Source organism: Corvus hawaiiensis, chromosome 2, assembly GCF_020740725.1.
Source record: "Corvus hawaiiensis isolate bCorHaw1 chromosome 2, bCorHaw1.pri.cur, whole genome shotgun sequence".
NCBI lineage: Eukaryota > Metazoa > Chordata > Aves > Passeriformes > Corvidae > Corvus > Corvus hawaiiensis.
This window is the reverse complement of record NC_063214.1, coordinates 3,469,964-3,491,035: the sequence shown is the minus strand read 5'-3', so window position 1 is coordinate 3,491,035 and position 21,072 is coordinate 3,469,964. Positions and strand designations below refer to the sequence as shown.

The following is a 21,072-nucleotide window of genomic DNA, read 5'->3' as shown; positions in this document are numbered from 1 at the left end:
ACACGTGTATACAAACATTTTTTCTCCCTATCCCTTTTCTGTTCACTACTCCAGTTTGCCTGCAGCCATTTATGTTCAATTTATGTTTTTCAGTTCATTTCTCTAGCAGCTGCACTTACAATGAAATGTTCCTATTTGGTGCCAAGTAATAGTAGCTGGAGTTATTTGCCCTATGAATCTCGGTAGATTAGTTTTTGTAATTTACATACATATCCAATTGCTACCAATTTCCACTGACAGTTTTCTCTTTGGACTTTGTTTCATTTCTATTTTTGAGCGGTAACAGTTTCAGATGTACATCTCTCTGCAAACTTTATGATATGCCCTGCATTATTATAATTATCTAGTAATGCCAAAGTGAGAGAAAACCTTTAACTCTAAATGTTAAAACAGTCTGCAGAAAACAAAGTTAATGTTTCATGAAATAAATGTCATAATACGAAAAACTTACTTTAATGGAAATTTGCCCACAGCTTCAGATGTTTCTTTTCTGGCTGACATCAGTTACTGTTCTTCACATGAATCACAAAACCCAGAGTGATTAGGTCAGCTGGTTCCTCGGTAGGGCAATAAATAACTGTAAAACTCCCCCAGATTTGCAGTTGTGGTGATGTGCCATGAGCACGAGCCCGTGGATGTGAGTGCAGCCAGCTGACACACCTGCAGTGGGTTTGCTCTCAAGAGGGAGCACATTGATGGCTGGGATTCCTGATGCTGCTGGAGCCAGATAAGCCCGAAACCAGGATAATGCTCTTCCATGCTGTGCTAGAAACGCTGGAGCAGATGTTCTGGGGAAGCAAAGAGAAGCACACAATTGCTGTTATTACATCACTCGATATTGTAGTGGGTGGGCAGGTGCAGGCAGGAGGTGCACACCTGCAGGTTTGCTCAGCGTGGGGCCCAATGCAGGCATCTCTCAGGGCAAGGGGAGGCTTTCCAGGAGCTGCTGTGGGATTTCAGTGAGCACAGAAGCTGCACAGACCTGTTCAGAAGCAGTTCAGCCCCTGTACACAGCAAGCCTGGTCCCCACCTCCCATCTTGTGCCCAGCAATTGGATGTGATGCCCAAAGATTTCAGCTTTTACACATTTTTCATAGATTTGTGGACTATTAATATGTGGTTATACAGCCTCTGGTATCTTTCCTACCCTTTCTCTTAGATTTTAAAGTGATAAACTAACCTTCTAACACATTCCCAAAATAGTTTAGTCTTATTTTCAAGAAGAGGACCTACAAGAAGAACATTTTGTTTCCCAATCAGAATCTGAGGAGACACAACAAGAAATGGGGCAAAGAAGCCCTGGACCAATTCCAATAGGGCAGTACCTGGGGGAAAAATTACCTAACCAACTGAACAATGTTTGTTAGATATGATAACTTGCTAAACCTATAAAAATTTTAGAAATCCACTACTGAGTGTGCCCATAGCCCATAACTGTGGATGCACCTGGGAGCTCCCAATAAAGAACTGCTTTTTTATCTTACCATTTTAACACCCTTGCAATGGTCTTGATCTTTTGATATCAAACATATGCAGAACAAAATCTACAGTTTTTTGGTATGGGGCACAGCTTGGTGAGTGCAGCTCATGATTCCCAAGGCGTGGGGACCTGCAAACAGCACTATTTGTTAAAATCTGGAAAGCAGCAGGTGCTGGGGACCTGGAGAAGGCGCTGAAAATTGTCCTCAGAGTGTCCCTCCCAGACCTGCAACAACACAGAAGGAAGTCATGAGGATTTTCAACACAGCCCGAACAACATATAGATACAAATTAAATCAATGTGCTTGTTACTTCCACCTGTTTTCAACACTTCAACTTAATTTTAAAAAGCACAGTGGCAGCATGTATAATGAACAGGTCCAGATTTTCAACTTTGCTTGTCCTCTGGGCTAGAAACTGGGAGTGAATTCCTCTGCACAGCAAAGATACAAGGTAGCAGACAGCTTTCCTATATGAGAAAAGAAATTAATTCCTCCAGCTCTGTGCATCTTGACAAAAAAAAAGAAAAAAGTATGAATTTTTTCCTGTACTGTCATCTTTCAATAAATGAAAATAAAAAATTAAGAACAATGTGTGATCAAATCTAAGCAATAAAAAAAAGCAGCTGCATTTTGATGAACAGTGTCGCATTCAGAGAAACAACAGGAATGTTCAGCTGTGGAGTTTTTACAATAAAGCATGTTGTAAAGAGACCCTTTTTTTCCCCAATATTGGGGCAGAATCCTCATAAAGTTGGAGAGACTGCTCAGAATCTTATAACTGAGCTGCACATAGGCTAGAATTCAGCCAGAAGAGAGAGGAGTAGCTCAGCAGCCAAGCTCCAGTAACAGAAAACTCTAAATAAAGCAAGGGCAAGGACTATTGATGCTGCCTTCCCCCAGATGGATCCTGGTGATGAATGCATTCCAAATGCCAATAATCTCAACCTTTGTTCAGTATGATACAAGCTTTGCATTGTATTATTGGCAAGCACCCTGCTGCTCTTTGCCACCTCTCTGCCATTGGGTGCCTTCCCACCTGGGCTTGCCAGCACTTCTTCGTTTTTCCTTTCCACTTCTTATTTCCCCAGTGCCCAGGCAAATGTGGCAAACTTCCCAAATGAAAGTGACCTTGATGCCTAAGTACATTTTCTTTGTCTTGTTCAGCCCTTTTTAAATTAAAGTTCTACTGATAGGTATATTCCTGCTAGTTTTTATTAGTTCATCTTCACATGGCAGCTCCTAAGACACAGGGAAATTCTCTTCAATCTGTTTGTGCCATTTACACTTCTGCATCCCCTGATGAAATCTTTTAAAGGTTTCACCAGCACTGTGCACCTCAGCTGCAGGAGTTTCCTGCTTTAGGTACCAAAGTAGAGTTTTGAATTTACTCTTCTCCCCCCCCAGACACAATTTCTAGTGCCATTCTTGTCCTTAGCACATTAATATCATGCTTTAGAGCAGCAGAGAAATCAGTTCAAATCCTCTTTTTTCCTGGGAGACCTGAACCTAAAGTCCTGCCAGGACACAGAACATAACTAACCTGTTACAATAATATTGATTTTAGTGCTGCGTTTTCCAGCTACAAACAGCAGAAAATGCCAGTTTTCTCTGGTTGAATTATGTTCTATTAAAATAATAGCGTAACAAATTCAGTCATTCAGGCTTTTGTGACACACAGCATCAACCATGATACCTGAAACAACACTGTGGGCACCATAGCAAAATACACACCTTAACCACAACAAACAGATCACCACAGCAGCTTCAATTTGCTATGGAATAAATATATTTATATTTAATACACATCCCTCTCTTGCCTACAAACCCTGCAGGAGCACAGCTGCAAAGAAGCACCTGCTCTGCTGACTACAGGAGCTCAGTTTTCATGTGGGAAGAAGCTTGACAGATAGGCTTGGAATTTAAGCACTGCATTTTTGCCTCTCATGGTTGGTTTAAAATTACATTAAAATTGCATTAAAGCAACGATGGGTTATTGATCACTATCAAAATAAAACATCTAGGTACTCACATATAAGGAATTGACTAAGCAGAGGTGTGAGCAGAAAATTACAGTGTTCACATATGGAGGAGTGATATTCTAATGTATCCTGGCATAACAGGGCTTGAACAGGAGCCTTACAACTGGAAGAAGTCTGACTTCCCGAGGGAAATGGTTGGAAGTCTGGTTTAAAAAGAAAATATTTTCATTTCCTCAAAAAAAGTCTTTCCTGGAAGATTTTTTTGAACCTTAAGGAAACAAAAAGCACATTTACCACCTGGGGAATTTTACTGTAATAGGTCTGAATCAAGCTTTTAAAAGTTTATTTATTCTTTACTTTTTTTTAACAAATCAAACACAATTAACAAACGTTTTCTAGTCTTATTTGCACAGAAACAATAACATGTAAACCAAATAAATTTTTTGTGTGTGTGTTTTGCTAGTATCCATTCATCTTTACCTACTCAGAAAGCTAAACAAGAGTTATCAGTCAGGGAAATGAACCAGGCAGAGACACTGAGGTCCCTCCCCTGAGCAGACAGAGCCTCTCAGGGCTGCTGTGATGCCAGCAGGGCTGTGCACATCACCTGGCACAGGAGCTGTCTGGAAGAGCCTCCTGCATGACTGCCTCTGGGTTTTGGCTTGGGCTGCCACCATTGCCACCGGGAAGAAATTGGCTTTTCTGTACCTATTGTGTCACCCTAAATTACAGCCTAATTGGTTTGCCCAAAGAAGTTCAGATGAGTCATTCCCTACTGCTCATTTCCTGTTACTACCGATGTGGGAAGATGTGAGAAAACCAAGGGTACAGTTACATCTACTATAGATGCCTGAAGTTACATGAAATTTATTCTGCCAGAGACTTATTGACTCAAAAGATCAATGACACTAAGAGAAAAAGCTGATATTTTTATTTGCTGCAAGTTCTGGACTTGGTTTTGATTCTAACTCCATTCTTGTTAATATTCAGGGAACTATAATCTGTGTGAAAATTAATGGAAAATGAATCACTGCATTATAGCAAGAGAAGTAAGACCACAGATCCGGTTGTCTGGAAATTTGATTTGTGCTGCATACTGAATGCAGTCCAGGGGGCTGCAGTACCTCATGTAAAGGATAAAAGTGAATGTTTTATAGACCTTTTTATGCTTAAAATAGGCAGTATCATTACAAATGCAGCTCTCATGAATTTTTTCAGTCTAGTGTAAAAACATCCAGAAACCTGGCTTTTAATTCAATGTAAAACAAAGGAACAAAAGACCTGAGCATGAATCATGTTTCTTCAGAACTTTCCCTTCAGTTTTCTGAATTAATTCTAAATGCCATTCAAAATCCTGTTCTTTTACAACCCTGACCTGTGACTTTGGACAGGTAAGTCCAGAAACATTGGCAATGCTTCAGGAAGACATGACTGTGTCTGTAACCACATATTCTTAGTTGTTAGCAAAGGGAAATACACCTGGAGGAACATATAGTTAATAAACAAATTAGAAAGTAGGGACTAGAAGATGAATAATTCTTTCTCCTTGTGTTTTAGTTGTTCTTCCTGAATCTCTCAGCATTAACTCAACTTCTCCCTCAGCCTTCCACAGTTCTCTGTAAGACACAGAGAAACTCCCCACATTCCTTCCCTGTTTTTGAAACAAGAAGAAGAAAGGCACAGCAGTGGCACATAAACTCCTGTAAATCTTTTGATCTTCACAGCTGAAACATAAAGGGGCACACCTCAGTGAAAGTACTCCTATAGGGTAAATATAACTGAGTTAAATCACAAAAATAAATCCCAAAGGAACACGTAACAAACGTGATGGAGCTGATGAGCTTCTAAATTCAGAAAGGAGTGATGTGCTGCCCTGGAGGATTTTGTTCTTAGAAGAGAGGAAAACTGCTATCACTACAATTAAAAAATAAGACTAAATTTTAAAAACCCAACCACCAACAAACCAACCTCCTCTTAACCTATTTTACAGTAAAAGCAGATTTTTATACCTAAACATCATTACACAAGTAAATTCTTACTTCTGCTCTTCACAGACCCTCTCACTTGTGCATGTTTCTGTGTATAGCAGATATGATTTTCACACAATTAGAAGAAAAATAATTGCCACCTGGAAAAGCAAACAGCATTACTACAAAACATTACAGCTTCATTTACTCATGTCTGGCATACAGACATTGCAACAACTTCCTGGATATTCGCCTTAGCAAAAAAATACTATATGCAGGACCAGAGCTTCTGAAAGCAAATCTGCTGTTCATGTGCAATGGAAGTTTCTGAAAATGCTTTTTTTTTACCATGTCACTGTCTTAATCTTCCACCTTTTCCTTCAGCTGATGACTTGCAAACATGAATCTTTTACCAGAAATTAATTTGTTTCTGACTTTTTAATGCAAAACCAGGTACTATTGTGCTTGAGCTATGGAAACAAATCAAGACCATTTGCTTCATTTGGACAAGAATAATTTTATTTCTTGAGTTACTACACTCACATGTAGCAGCCTATGTTTTTAGGTGATCTATCAACGCAGAAATGGCAATCCTGCATCCAGGCTCTCTTTTCCTGCATCATCCCTTTGATCCCTAACTGAATATGTTATTTGTCATTCTTTGTACTAAATAATGAGTAGCTTAGAGATACATCTGTTGCAAAATAGATAAAAAGCTCAAAGGTGTGGCTAAACTCTCTCCCTGAGAAGCACCCGGCCAGTTTTATACTCTTCACTCCCTCTCTTCAAGAACAAATTCACTTTTCTTCTTATTTACCAGCTAGGGACCATGACTGGTGGCACAAAACATGCAGGACATGAATTAAACTTCCCAATTTGCAATGACCTTTACATCAAAAGAAAGCCAGAGCGGTTTTCCCAGGAGCTGGAGTGTACTTGCAGTTCCCATTTCAAAGTCACTTTGTCTTCTTTGAAGAGAAAGTCCATTAAGTCCAGGAGTAATGCACATTTTCATATTGCTTTGGGATTTGCTGCTCATGGTGGCACACAGTGCCGTGCTCATGGTTCAGAACAGTGCAAATCTAATATGCAATCCCAAATTGTTCCGTGTTCACATTCTCTTCTGTGCACACCTGAAATTTAAAATTACCTGTATAATTCTTCCCAGACAGGTTTTAATTATTCACTGGTTTAAATTATTCATATTTAGCAGAGTGCCTGTGTAACACAGACTGATTTTTTTAATAAAGTAATTTTACAAATACTATGGGTCTGTAAAGCTAGAAAAGCCCTCCTACATTCCCAAATCCAATATTCCACTGATATTAGTGAACATTCATTCACATACTTCTATTACAAAATTTTCTTTGGAGGATTAAAATTCTATTTTGTCTTGTAGGGCTGAAAGAGAGCCATGTCCATGAGCACCTCAGATGCAGTTAGCTAGCCAGAACCTCACTGCCTCAATAATCTGGTGTTTTAGGATACTTTGGGAGGCTGACAGAGCTGAGCCATCTGCTTCCTACCCACTGAAGCTTCTCCTGGGGCAGCTGTAAGGGACTGTCCTCCAGGCACACCTCCTGTGCTGACCTCTCTCAAGATGCTCTTTCACTGGTTTGAAACTACCTGGTAGCTTCCGTAGTATTTCATAGTCCATGTAAAATAGGGTTCAAAGCATTATCTAGGCAAACAAAGAGATGAAATTAATCTCTTTTTCAACTCTATGCTGAAATTGAAGCTCCTGCAAGCCATATGGCTGCTCCTCTCCTGCTCCAGGGATCATTAAAACAGGGTGCCAGAAGAAGTGGATCAGCAGGCATCAACTGCCTGGAAGGAAAACAGGAGGCAACATCTCTGGGAAGGTTTAACTCGAGCACTGCTTCCTACTGTGACAGCATCCAATTTGTTCTGAGGAGAGAGATGTATGCTCACAGTACTTCCACACAGTCCCTATCACCTTTATTCTCCATGCAGCAGGCTGAAGATTTTTCTAAGATATTTAGGTGGTTAGATTTTTGTTGTTTGTTTTCAAATTTCTCTCTTTGGATCAAAATTGTTTGCATGCCTTCTATTTACCCTAACCAGGACAGACAGCAAGTTGCAAGCCCCTCCACATCCCTCCTCCTCATCAATCCAATAGCCCAGTGGCTGAGTCACTCTCCTGAAATCAGAAACAGAGCTCTCTCAAATTCCCTCTAACATCCCAGATGAACTCAATAGCCACTCCTACTTTTCCCACTTAACTCCAGTCACTGCTTGGAACCTCAACCTGCATTCCCCTCCCTGTTGCCACAGATCCAAGTCTCCTGAGCAACAAAAAAGCCAACTGCATGCTAAATAAACAAAGTAATTAAAACAAGCTAAATGAAACAGGAAGGTGTTAATGCTCTTTGTCCCAGACAGTCTGGAATGAGGTGTCTGATTTCTTCAGGTGAGTGACTTATTTAAAATCCAGGCAGGTTTTTTTACCTTGACTGAAGGGGGAATTAATTATTGTTGATATGTCAATACAGTTAACACCAAAGTCCAGGAGTGGAGTGTGTGTATATGTTTGTACCCAATAATAACTTTAAAATTTCAGTGTTTTTGGGATATAGATGTTGTTAAATGGGTGATGGATTGATTCCAGCTTTAAACAGCCATTGAGACAGGGAAAGCAAACAAGAGACTAGAAATCAAATTTTTGCAGTGATGCTTCAGCAATCATTTATTGTGCCAGGAATAGTGAAAACAATAGGAAGTTGTTTTATATTGATTTTATATTATTTAATATCATATCAATACCCAAGTTCAGCTGTCCGGTCTCAGAGAAATGGGATCCTGCGTTGGATCTACTTTACAGAAGTCAAAACTGCCAGGACAGACAACCCCAAAGTGAATTCTGTGTAATTCTGCTAAAGCAAAGGCTCCTCTGGCTGAGCTGTCTCATGACTGAGTCTCCTAAAGATGCAAGATAGCACAACAGGCTATAGTCAATGCACAAATATCAACCACCTAAACCAGCATCCAACTCCTAGAGAAAGTGCAGGAACTCATGCCTTGTGATCAACAAATCAATCTGATTACACAGAAGTGTCTTATTGTTTAAAATACACTCCACTCACACATCTCACAACTTTGACATCATACCCTACTTAGACACTCTGCTTACTTATACATTCTACCTACTTATACATCTTACAACTTTTACATAACACTCTACTTATACATTTCACTTACTTATACATCTTGTAACTTGTAACTTCCACATATCACACTACTTATACATCTTACTTATACATAATACACTACTTATGCATTTTATTTGTTTATACATACTTATACACATTACTTATACATCCTACAACCTTTACATGATACAGTACACATACATTTTGCAACTGCTGTGCCTGAGATCTCACAGTGCTTGATTGGTTTCTCCATTCTGTCCATGAGCTCTGCACCACCTTTCTGATGATAGGATTGGTTTTAATCTAGTGCAGCACAGTCCCTTTTATCTATTCCTTGCTGTCTTGGTATTTAGTTTTTCAGCTTCTTCTTTCCCAATTTTTTTCCAATTCAGCACAGTTTACCTTTCAGTCCTTGATGAATTCCTGAGGGCTCTAACAGGTGGGGCTCCTGATCCAGGCAAGCAGCATCAAGATGATGACAGCAACCAAACCCATCCAGTGATCAGCAGCCAAGTTAGTCCAGGAAATCCAAACAACAAGCCAGCAAAAGAGAAGGAGCAGATATAAAACGGCCCCTGGTCTCCCCTCGAGTCTTCAGACTGGATCTTAAAAACCCCTCTTGGGGCTGATGTGCTGCAGCTGAAGGTGGAAAGGCCAGGTGAAGCCAATGAGGGTAATTCCAGCCTGGTCTCACTCTGAGGACTCTGGTAAAAATAACTAAAAATGGTTTGGCTGGGGCACACTATCAAGATTTAAATACTTTACAACAAGAAAGTTATCAGGGAATTACAACAACATAAGTTTTAAAATTTCAACCACATCCAGATCACCTGCTCAAACAGAGGTACAACTGTGTGAAATTACCTCACTTCCTTCCCTTGCTCATCCTCTGGTCCAAGGAAGCAACCAGTTTCCAGCCCAGCAAGACGTCATAAATTCTTGCCTCAGGCAACTACATTTCTTCAGGAAGCTTCCCAGGTTTTTTGCTTGTTTGTTCTGTTTTGCCTTCTTGTTTGGTTTGGTTTGTTTTTTGTTTGTTTGGGTTTTTTTGTGGGTTGGTTTTTTTTTGGGGGGGAGGGTGTGAGTGAGGAAGAAGCAATTCTAAAAAGCAAGCTGTCATTTATAAAAGCATCTCTATTCCTTTCAGCATTTCCTGTGCAATATCTGTCCCTATAATGACGGATGTATAAGAGATGTTCTTGGCGCAGCATTTGGCCCTTTGCAAACACCCCTTCACAGGATCCTTCATTTTGCTGCCAATGGCAGAGACTGAAGTCTGAAATCTGGACTCAGTCAGGACTTGGCAGCCTCCAGGTGGAAACACAACCCACTGCCTGCCAAGCCAACGCCCTGACAGATTATGCTGTTACCCTTTCTCTCTGCTGGTGTGCACCAGCAGCCCAAATGAATGAATTGCCTTTGTTCCTCATAAAAGAAGGCAGTACAAATGGTTCAAGCTGTTATAATGATCTTATGCTGCTCCAGACTCCTGTAGGGGCTTGGTTTGTGTTCAGCTTTTGTCCTCCTGTCGTCTTCCTGGATAAGATTGTGGGTATTTGTGCCCAACACTTTTTAATAAAACAAAGACCTAGAAGAGAAGCAATTATTCAGAGGCTTTATACTGGTTTTGCCATCAGGCTTTTGTAGCATTTTTAATTTTTTTTTTTTGTCTTTACCCCATATTTAAATGCAGTAAGATGTTATTGCAGGTTATTTGGTAAGTTCTTTGGCAAAGTGCTTGGGTGAAATCAGTTTGTATTTGCTAAACAAGGTCAACAATGCCTGTCACCAGGATGAGTTATGGGAGTTTCTTGACTTGCTGGGAGATGCCCCAAAAAATAATCTATTCCCAAGCTGTTTGGGTTTGGTTTTTAATGTGACTGATGTGTTAATGAGTTTCTAATTCAGTACAGGCAGTACTGCTTTTAGGAAGATGAGATGGCTTGAGGAAGGTTGATTTTAAGCCATCAGAATTAATAAAAATATTCCTCCTTCTCTCTTCTCCTGCCTGCTTCTCCTTTCCAGTGATACCCAGCTAAGGAAGATGTCCTGTATGGAAATTTGACTACAAAACTCAGGACTAAAGGGTAAATCAGGTTGAAAGCAACTTCAGAATGTCTCTGTGAACCCGAGAAACAGGAAATAAATACTCCATTACAGCCACTAGACCACCTGCTGCTTTGTATGCGTGCTGCTAATCCAGTGAAATTGGATTAAAATATTTTCCAAGAAGTTCACTGTGAGGGACTTCATCAGTTACAGCTCTTGTAAGTGAACTGCAGCATTTTTAACACCTAACTACAGCTATTCAAGTGCTCCAGTCTGATCTAGTAACAAACCACAAACAGGAAAGTGCAAGCTATGACCACTGGGAAGAAGTTTGTAAGAAGAACTTCAATAAACAGGAGAGAAACAGACATGAGGAACAGCAGCCAGCAGAGGAATGCATGGTTTCAAACAATGTTCAATTTGTCCAAGGCCTGTGAAACCTTGTTCAGTACCAGCCAAAGACAAAGTAGTTTCCCTCTGAAAGGCAAACTGGGCACTGGGCAGCCTCACACAAAAGCCATGGCACCGGTCCCTTTGCAGCACAGCTGGGAGGTGTGGATAGCATTCAGCCCTCCAAGTCTCCCAGCAAAAGGCGTGGCAATATCTTCACGGAAAGGATTCATGTTCCATGCCAGTCAGGGGATGTTTTTCAGTGACAATCAAAAGAAAATCTGTACCACAGCCAAATAGCTACCTTCTTTCATCCTGGCAGCTCTCCCTCTTATCTACAGGCCCGTGTCATTGTTAGGCTCATTTTCTCTGTGTGCAGCAGAAATCTCATCTGTTGTACCCAGAGAACTGCAAGTTCTCTTTTGCCCTTGGCAGCCAAGATACCAAACCTCCCCTGTGGTTCCTTTTCTTCTTCTCCCATTCCCAGGCAGCTACAGCATTCAGAGATCTATCCAGGATGGATGAGTGGCTCCCTTGGTGTAGATTTCACTTCTGTATTATTTTCCCTCCTTCAGGAACATGAGCTTAAGAGTGTTTACTGGAGACAAAACTATTATCAAGTCCAAACTGTCTCCCTTTATTTCTGACCATTTACTCCTGGGCTGTATTTTTAGCTCATTTTGTTCTCCTCAAGTCCAACTGTTGTTCTCATTTATAATTCCTGTAACCAGGCTCTCTTTTTTCCCAGCTGACTGCTCACACACATTGCCATTGCTCTGGACCTGTCATTCACTAAATTATTTTCCAGGACATCCAAAAGCATAAATGGCCACAGACTCTCAAGTACCCATTGCTGTGCATAAACCCCAAACTGCTGACTTTCAAACACCTCAATTGGAATCAGCAGAGAAATCCAACATCTTTAAGTATCCACTAGCTCATCAAGGACAACTGCATCAAGCATCTCACAAATAACTGGGGAATTGGAACCCCTTGCATGTAGAAGAGTTTAATTCAGCTCCACACACAAGTCAACATTCTAGGCAGGAGGGCAAAGCAGAATAATTTGAAATATTTAGTATCATAGCACTGGCACAAGCACATCGATTTTTGCTGCATTCCATCTTACCTTTACCAGTGTTTCATATAGCAAATTTTGCACCATTTTCTGCTTGTTCTGGTGCTTTCTACCTTAAGTAGCATCACTGGATCCAAGAGGATCCCTCACAACTGTTAAACCACATGTATTACACTTCAAACACAAGCAAAGGGACAGGATCCTTTTCCATAACTTCTTCCCATGTCACGTCATTTGAACTTCACACTCTAATTGTAGATACCATTGTCTTAATTTTCTACTTGTCAGGCCCAGAGATCTCATGACCTGATCTTGAGAGAAATGAAATAGTTTGCAAGGCTAAAGTAAAACATAGTTTCCTTCAGAAGATACACTCAGAACTCACGTTAACATATGTTTAACCTAAAGGTTTTAAGTGCCATAGAAATGAAGGCACGGAACAAGCACCACACTTAGTGCTTTGATCTTAATGAATTTAGTTTTCATGTATTCAATTAACCATAAATGTTGATGAGAGCAAAATGATCATTCTGGAGCACGGTAAATAAAATGCACTTAAAAACACCAGTGTAGCAACCCACCTGGGAGTTGCATTTGTGTAAGAATGTGGTTCAGTAGCAGACTGGGGACTTATGTCTCAGAAACATTAGTGTAATATCTGCAAAGTAACCTGGCAGATTTCTTCAATTATGGCATGAGCTTCATCAAATTGCAAAAATCTCAGAGATTTCTGATTCAGCAGCTTCTTCTTAATGGCAATATAATACAACTGTCGTGGGTTCGGTTTGTAACCAGGCAGAAACACCAATTTAGTGTAGTGGTTTGGTCCAAAATACTCATTACTGTTTAGCTGCTGTGAGATAAGAATTAGGAGAAATGCAAAGCAGGCACCAAACTTGAAAGAATAGAAAGAAGTTTATTAACAGACCTAAAAGAAGAAGGAAAAAAAAATTATACCACCTTCAGAACTCTCCTCCTCCCCCCACCTTCCTCCCTTCTCCCACTGACAATGTGAAAAGACAACCCTTAAGATGTTCAGTCTGTTTACCACTTCCATAATAACCTTGTTCAGTCCATTTAGAAAGAGAAGTCTCTTCTTGCTCATGCTATGAAAACATTATCACAACGAGACAGCCGCCCACTTCCAAATATTGTTCAGTCCATTTAGGAAGAGGAGTCTCTCTGCCTGTGTGTGAGTCCTTTCCCCCGACTTGCAGCTTTTCCCGCAACTGCTTTTGAGGGTCCACTCTTGAAGTTTTTTGGGGTACAATTTTAAGGTTGAGCCGTTCAGAAACAAAAACAGAGGCCCTTCTCCTCCCCTGGGAGCAAAGGGTCTTCCTCATCTTCATTGTTAGGACTATCTCTGGGAGCATCTCTAGGGACTGAGGTTTTCTCCTTTCCCATTTGGAGCAAAAGTCCTCATCTGGTTCATCTCTCCCTGCCCAAACTTCTCATGAAATTACAGTTGCGTCAGCATCTGCCTATCTCAGCGCAGGTGCTTTTGCTCACGAGTTGAACACTCCACCCCCCATATCTTCATGAAATTACAACAGGATACTCTGATATATTATAGCTTCACAACAGAATTTCAGCTTTAAGCATCTCTCTCTCTTCCCTCAGGTTTTCAGCTCTTCACAGCAATAAAAGGGTTACTCTCACCTCGGCCTTGCAGCTTTGCAGCTGGAATGTTGAATTTTTCTTATCGCAGTGGAGAGGAGGGAGTGTTGCAGTGGGGATCCTGCAACACGCATATATCAAACCAGGAGTCCCGTGGAAAGGAAATATATACGGACAGACAGATTCTTGATAGCTGTTTCAGAGATGTTTATTTCTCCAGCCGCATGGCCGGAGCTCTGCCCAGGAACTGTTTCAGTCACAGGACCAAGGGCCCTTCTCCCGCGCAGGGAACACAAACCAACCAATGGGAACGAGGCTGAGCAGGGACAGGGAAGCCCCGTGTCTGTGCCCTCAGGGCCCCTCTCCCAGGGCTACACGGCGGGGGAGGGACCCCAACACCTCACCCGTTTTATTTTAATAAAAGGAGAATGAAAACAACTGGATAAACATAACAAGAACAGTTTCAAAACAAAACAAGCCACCCTCCTGAGTCTTTAAATGTCCAAACAGATTCTCTGGAACATCTTAGGGCTGACAGAAGGGAGACAGAACTCTCTGAGCATGCTTTTGGGGAAACTGAGGCAGGAGAGGGTTTAACTTCTTCCCTCCCCCTTTTCATCCCCCACTCGGCATTGGAAAGGGATTTTTGGGGAAACAATTGGCAAAAGCATGGTTTTGTGAGGGAAACCATGGATGAAAAAACGGATTGGGAATACACTGGGGGTAATAGGACATAGAGTAAAAGGGAAAGGTGGGATTAGGAAAGGGAAACTGTAGGGGGGGTTTACAATGGAGATACTGTCTAACATGACTACGATTTTTTGCATATATACTGCCTTTTACAGGAACACCATCAGGCCCAGTGACCTGCGATGCTTGTAACCCTTTTCTCCCTAGTACAATATTAAATTCCACCACTTCTCCATCTCCCAAGCTTGGGATGCATTTTTCAGGGTTATTCTTTTTAATAGCAGTTCTATGCACGAATATGTCTTGCTGGTTGTCACATCTTGTTATAAAACCATAATTTTGCTTAACATTATACCATTTTACTATCCCTAAGGTCTTAGTTGCTATGATCTTTTCCTTTTTCCGAGTGGCTGCTGTTTTCTGTCTCGCTGCGTCTTTGCTCTCTCCTTCGGTCGCTCCCGTGTTGGAATTGTCGGGGCTGCTGGTGCCTGCGCGCTCTTCCCGGGGTCGCGTTCGGGGCTGCGCGGGCCGGGCCGGGCCACGCCGCTCAGTTCTCCGTGCGTCGCCTCCTCTGGTCGCAGCTTCGCTGCCGCTGCCGGGCGCTGCACCCACGTCTCGGCCGGGCCCCCGAGCGACGACTCCCCCGCGCCCCGCTCCAGCGCGCGTCTCGGCCGGGCGCGGCTCCGTTCCACCGCCATCGCCGCCAGCCGCCGCCCGCGTGCCGCCCCTCTCGGTCGGGCGTTCACGGGGCTCGCTCCACCACGCGCTGCACAGGACCGGGCGGGCACCGCCGGGTCCCGCCGCTCCTCGCTCCGCCACCGACACTGCGGCTCGCGTGGCTCCGCCCGCGCGCGGGAACTGCCTCGCTGCTGCTCTCAGAGCGCTCGGTGCACGTGGCCTGGGCCGCACGGTCCCTGCGCCACGCTTCCCTTCGCCAGGACACAGCTGACATTGCTCAACAGTCTCGGTAACTAAATAATATTCACGAAAATATTCTTCCATCGGCATATATTTTGACTCCAGTATTAACTGTGTCCAAACGGTTTTCCAAAAGCCCTTGGTAAGAATTAAATCCCAAGAAACATAGAAAAAGTTCTTAAACAACCATGCCAGGAAGTGTTTCAGTTCTTTTTGAGCTTGAATCAAGCTAAAATTTACAAATCGTTGTTCAAGAATCATTTTAAGTTTAAGATAAATGTCCATATGCGGCTCTGAGAGCCAAGAGTCTTCCCACGGTTCCTCCATAGTTTAGATACGGAATAGCAAAGCAAAACCAAGAAGAGGAATCCAAAGTTTCCAGGGTTTACTCACACAAATCAGTCGCTTAGGGATCGGGGATCGTTCTGCCCGCATTCTCCACCATTTGTTGCAGTGGGGATCCTGCAACACGCATATATCAAACCAGGAGTCCCGTGGAAAGGAAATATATACGGACAGACAGATTCTTGATAGCTGTTTCAGAGATGTTTATTTCTCCAGCCGCATGGCCGGAGCTCTGCCCAGGAACTGTTTCAGTCACGGGACCAAGGGTCCTTCTCCCGCGCAGGGGACACAAACCAACCAATGGGAACGAGGCTGAGCAGGGACAGGGAACCCCGTGTCTGTGCCCTCAGGGCCCCTCTCCCAGGGCTACACGGCGGGGGAGGGACCCCAACAAGGGAGAGCCGAGCCGCTCTGGCTGCCCACGGCAAGGCAGTGGGGGGGGTTCCATGGCTGGAACAGGTCCATGGCTCCAGGATGGCCGTGGCCCGGCCCGGCCTGGCCCAAGCAGGGCCTGGCCGGGCCCGCTGGCCCCCACACGGGGCCCGCAGCCACCTGTCCCAGCGCCGGAAATGAGAGAGAGCTTGGGGGGGAGTTTGCCTATTCTTAAATGTGGATCACAGAGGTGGTCACAACTTTAAGTGGCTTAGAGAATTGTCCATATTCAAACTGGCCAGCTGATAGGTTCTATCAGGTGCCAGAGGAAACTGTAAGCATCCCTTAGCAAGGACGTCCCTTCCGGGACTATGCTTGCTAACCTATGACAACAACCTTGTCCACCAAACAAAACAAATTTCCTCCTGGTAGATCTGCTTGTGGAGGAAAAGCTTTCCAGTATTCTTCACCAATACGTGATTTAAGTCTAAGCTTCCTCATGCACTGGTCACTGCAGAGCACTCAGAGAATTCCTATAAAAATGGAGGGAAGCTCTGTTGGTGCATAACACTGTCTCACCTCTTCAGCAATAGCAGTTTTCACATCTGTACTACACAGTAAAAGGATATTAAATAGACCTGTCATGCCTGATAACAAATGAGGTTGTAAGCTAAACATATGGCCTGGAAGATTCAGAAATTTCTGTCTCTAAAAGTAGAATTAATGTAGTTTGCAGAGAGTCACTGAAAGAAAGACTCCTTACTGGCTCATTTAGTGTCAAACTATGACCCAGCCCCAAATAAAAACCTTCACAACCTTCACAAGGTCATTTTCTTCATGGAAATGAATGAAATTAGCAGTGTTGCATCTTAGACAGGTAGTCCTTTTTAGTCCTTTTCTTCCTCTATTTCTTTTGCCTTGCACTGGCCCACAAGTATCATGATATATCTATAATATATTGTACAGATCCTGAAAAATATATTACTTGTAGAATATACAGATATGCCTAATTAAAAGGTAAATGTGAAAAAAAAAAAAAGAAACTGCATAGCACTGGTAAGGAGGATTTGCCAAAATAAATGTGATCTAGGACAGTGGTAGAGAACAAACTTAAAATAAGTTTGGAATAAAGCCGCTGTTAACAGAAAGAGAAATAAAAGTAGGAGCTTCCTACCCACGCAACTCAGATGCTTAGGGAGCACTCTGTGGACAAGCCCTGAGCACCCCAGTACTGCTGTTTGAGAGACTCTGGTGTAGCAGGCGTAGAACTTCTGAACAGGAGACCTAAAGAAGATGAAAAAGAAAAATTAAACATTAGCCCAGTGTGCAATTAAGAAGGGCTTAAAGAGGCCATTCAGGAGAAAACTGAAAATAAAGAGAACGGGCTTATAACCTGTTGGGTGATAAGACAGCTGTTTACCAGTAGAGCACTGAAAAGGCAAAGGGTTGCCATGAATTAAGATCAATTAGATGAAACACAAGTGAGGAAAAACCCCACAAGATCAGCATCAAGCAATTTCTCACAGTGAGGCGCAGAGAAGTCTGTCAAGAGAAATGCTGCAGACCCCCCCAAGAAACTCTCTTTAAGAAGAGTTCCACAAAGCCCCTGTGTCCAAAGGGTATAGGATAGAAAACAATCTGATGCTGTGGGGGTCTGAGATGGATGATCTCTCACATTTTGCTACGCTCCCAGACTAACAACCACGAGGATTGCAGCTGCAAGTCAGAAATCCGGTGCCTTCGGGGACTGTTTGCAACAGAAGGTCACGAACAGAGACACAACAAACACCTGACCTAACTTTTACCATGGGTTGTTGAAAGAAAACAGGGGTGTAACAATCATTTCTGTTGACTGGGAGAAATGGAATTGTCAGGGGAGAGAGAGGATTAAATTCTTGCATCCTCTCCCCAGGCCATTGGTGGTGATGAGAAACTCATCTCGGTGGGTCTTTCACCCACTGTTGGAGATGTCATTCTCCCAGAAAAGGGATAACCAAGCTGAGCAATTGAGTCACACCCAAGAAACTGAAGAGAAAAATTGTTGTATGTGTGCTTCAAATAAAAATACAAGTTTTTAACTTGGTTAAATCTGGTTTTTAACTTAGAGAGCAGAAGGAATATTAGATAGTGGGGAGTATCACAAGGTGTGTATCTCTTTGGGGGCCTTCCATCTCCCCACACAAGGAGACACAGGAAGGGCTGTGGTCTTCCCAAATCTAGATAGAGAGGAGCCCAAGGGACAAGTTAAATATCTGCCCTGTTTTCTCCAAGAACAACACAATTTTCTATACATAAGTAGTATTTTAAATGCACCTCTTTGTCATCATTTGGCACTGTTGAAACCACAATGCCCCGCATCCAGAGCTTACATTCAAAGACCTTCACCATGCAAGAAAATAGATATCATTTGGCTAAATTGCAAAGAATATCAATAAAAAATAAAATTGCTGAATGCAAAACATCTGATACAAAAGTATCAAACGCGTTTTCCCTACGAATATTCATTCAATCGCAGAAACAGAGACAACAGAGCCACAAGGGAAATCATCAAGTCAGTTAGTCCGTCCTTCTGCTTCAAGGTAAAAATCAACTATTCCAAAAAACAGAACCTGTAAATCAGCCTTCAGTTTAATGTGCAGTTGCCTTTCACTATTTTTCATGCTGTAGTGACAAAAAAAAAAAAAAGAAGACCAGAACTGATGAAATCCACATTTCAAACCAACAACAAATAAGATACTTTTCTCTTGAGACTGGTATGCAAAATCCTTCAAATTACTGTAATGAAGTGTGAGGGATGTGCAGAAAATGAAGAATACCCATCTAATGAAAGAAGTGAATGTTGTGAAATGAGTGATTTGTTGGATGCTGTGAGCACAAGCGCCATGAATCCTTTCCAGAAGCAGTCAGAAAAGCTTACAATGGCTCATAAATCTAAAGCTGGGCGGGGGGGGGGGGGGGAGAAGAAACAGAGGCAGGAATGAAGTAAAGCAGCTAAAAGGAATGTGGACCTCAGCCACACGCATTTTAGTTTAGGTGCTCTCTCTTCTGCTGTGTCTCTCTACAGCCGTGCAAACCCTGGTACATAGGTGTGGGTTTGTGCACATCTCACATCCTGGCATTGGCCCACGGAAAATGGGCACTCAGAAACAGCTTCTCTCACTGATAACAGAACTGCTTTTAATATTCTGTATTTCTAGGCAGCAAAACTAGCAGATCATCTAGCAAATATGAAGATAAAGATGTTATTTTAAAGTGATAATAGATGAAGACTCTTTTTCCAATTATATACATGAGGACACAATTTAATCTGTTCTTCCAGACACGCTTTCATAAGAAAAATGTCCTTTATAACTTTGGCATTTTGTTGCCAGTACCCCTGGGCATTTATCATTTTTGGGACTAATGGCAGTCAGAAGGCCTGCACATAAACATTTAAATTTATCTGTGTGATATTTCCTGGGGAAGAACTACACAAAATACATGGAACTTTTGTGGTTTTGCCCTATTGTGAAATAGAAATGTGCAGAAATCCAGTTAACTGTTGGTTACGCATAACTATGATGGCAAAAGTGATAACTGAATTTTTAGCTAAAGTATTAAATAATTATATTAAGATCTTATTAATCTCTACTTTTAACATTCAACAAATGCCTAATTCAATGAAAGTTGGTTTCAGTGTGAGACTACCTTGATGTAAAAAGAAAAACCTCCAAGGATTAGTGTATCTGATTAAATAAAATCTTGAACTGAATAAACCCAAAATGGAAAGAAGGAAAGAGATATGAATACTTAAAGAGCATATTGAATGAGAGTAAATTATGCAAGCATGGAGAAAAAGATGCCACTCTGATCACTTTCTTTGTCTCATTAGAGACCTGGGGACAATTTTGAACATGCTGAGAGAAGGCTGTTGGTGCAAGGTCCACTGAGCTGTAAAACAGTGAAGTCACTGTTGTTCACTGACTGACTCTAATGTTCATCGAGGATGCTGGACATGCAGGACTCCAGGGGGAAAACTTCTTCAGTCAGTTCGTGGTCAAAATTACCAAAACTGCCAGGGGCCTGTTTGCTGTGCACCAGGCCACTTCCATTACCTTGGTTTAGTGGATCCCATGCTGGAGTGAAAAAAGCTCTTTGACAGCAGTTGTCACTCAAGAATATCTGAGTTACCTCTTCAAAAGACAGTTTTTCATCTTTATGGGGCAATGCAATTACCTATACTAACCCTCATTGTTACACTAGAACAATTTCAGCTGTTCAAAAATGGGACCCTTGAGACTGATGTTTCATGACTTTATTGTAAAAAGACTAAGCCTAAATTAGGTTTAATTAAGACTAATTTGTACTGGCTACTCATTCCTGTCTCTATTCAGCAATTTTTCACCCCCCAAGTTTCTCTGTTACAACCTGTTTTAAATCAGGTTAACTTAAAAAAAAAGGCTGAAAACCAACTTTCTAGGCAGGATTTTTTTGTTCTCAAAGATACATATTTTTTTACATATTCAGTAGGACAGCCCACACGAAGTTAACTCAGTTTACAGAGGGCACTCTACTTCCTACAGACCAGAATATGCTGCCAGGGGAAGGAAACAACTTACACTAAAACCATGAGAAAAAAATTTCTGCAACATAGAGTTACAACCTAAGATTCTCCCTCTCATTAAATCAGTGTCTTTCTAAACAAACTAAAAATAAATTTCCGTGCTCTGGGAAAGCAAGAAAAGAGATTAACTGATTTCAGGCACGAGCTGGAAGCTACAGAGAATGTCTCCAGGTCCTTGCCTCCACAGTGGGTGATTTCAGATGGAAAAGGCCATCTGTACAGGACAACTTCCCCACAGCCTGCAGGTCACTTCCCAGCAAGAAACTTTGCCTCCAAAGTTTCCCTTTCCTTTTCTCAAGGCCTTTCTCAGCACTACCTCTAGCCCAGCTCATGCTGAATCAGAACTGGAAAAAAAAGAAAGAAAAGACACTTTATGTGTCAGCTACAGCAGCTACTGATACTGCTCCTAACAA

The 21,072-nt window shown here is 42.1% G+C and overlaps 2 long non-coding RNA genes across 3 annotated transcripts in view; both read right to left on the bottom strand.

The window, feature by feature from the left end:
* The window catches only part of LOC125322031, a 30,598-nt gene extending 18,082 nt beyond the window's left edge, over window positions 1-12,516 (bottom strand). For both annotated transcript variants that reach the window (XR_007201815.1, XR_007201816.1), the window contains exons 1-2: window positions 9,000-12,516; window positions 452-788 (exon numbers count right to left, since the gene is read on the bottom strand). This is a non-coding gene — a long non-coding RNA (uncharacterized LOC125322031). The remainder of the gene's footprint in view (window positions 1-451; window positions 789-8,999) is intronic.
* Window positions 12,517-16,409: 3,893 nt separating this feature from the next.
* The window catches only part of LOC125337030, a 72,218-nt gene continuing 67,555 nt past the window's right edge, over window positions 16,410-21,072 (bottom strand). The window contains exon 3 of the long non-coding RNA XR_007207913.1: window positions 16,410-17,340. This is a non-coding gene — a long non-coding RNA (uncharacterized LOC125337030). The remainder of the gene's footprint in view (window positions 17,341-21,072) is intronic.